The 767-nt window shown below is 34.7% G+C and overlaps 1 non-coding gene across 1 annotated transcript; it reads right to left on the bottom strand.

Annotated features, from left to right (window-relative positions):
- Positions 1-234: 234 nt before the first annotated feature.
- On the bottom strand, positions 235-345 carry LOC127099484 (small nucleolar RNA Z152/R70/R12). Its single transcript, XR_007793980.1, has one exon. It is a non-coding gene; the product is annotated as a small nucleolar RNA Z152/R70/R12 (small nucleolar RNA).
- Positions 346-767: the final 422 nt, after the last annotated feature.

Here is a 767-nt window from a genome sequence, read left to right as displayed (position 1 = left end):
TTTGTTTTGGTCCGGTTGTTATCTGGAACAGATATTATGAAGTGTATCTTTCCATATGTTTTAAGCGTCTTCTTTCCAGTCAGATCAACAGTAAAGGCATGTTTATAGTGGAGGCAGAATGGCGATGCTATAATTATTTACTTGCTATGGGTGGTAAATAGACGCAATGCAATTATTAAACCACAAAATGAGAAAAATAAGACACACTAGACCAAAAAAGTTGAAATTATTAAAAATGCACAGTGGAAGGAGAAATCATTTTGAAGTTAGACTCACAGCGAAACCATACGATTATGTCCACTACCCATAAACACTTCCTATGTGCCTTTACGTCATCATAGCACCAATAAAGAGATTGTTGTGACAAACTATGCACCAGGAACGAATAAAAATCATGAGAAATATTGAATTTCTTGAACAAACACAAGAAACCTTTTTAGTTTTACGAAAGAGATAAAAGACAGAAGAACAAGAACAAGAATTGGTTAAAACTGTTTTTCTATTCACTTTTCCAATTAGGGAAAAAGGTTACAAGTAAATAACAACAACCAACTCTTAACCCTCTCTCAACAACTTGAGAGAGCAACTCATTTATAGAATACAAGCTAACTTAAGTACTAAGCTAACTTAACCAACAAGCTAACTTAGAAAACTGCATGCTTGAACAGACTTCGACTACAACGTGCACATCTTCGACTCGTCCATGCTTGAACAGACTTCGACTACACAATGCATAACTTTTGTCGAAACATAAATCTATCCCTATT

Source organism: Lathyrus oleraceus, chromosome 6 (genome assembly GCF_024323335.1).
Source record: "Lathyrus oleraceus cultivar Zhongwan6 chromosome 6, CAAS_Psat_ZW6_1.0, whole genome shotgun sequence".
Classification (NCBI taxonomy): domain Eukaryota; kingdom Viridiplantae; phylum Streptophyta; class Magnoliopsida; order Fabales; family Fabaceae; genus Lathyrus; species Lathyrus oleraceus.
This window is presented reverse-complemented; position numbering and strand designations above follow the sequence as displayed.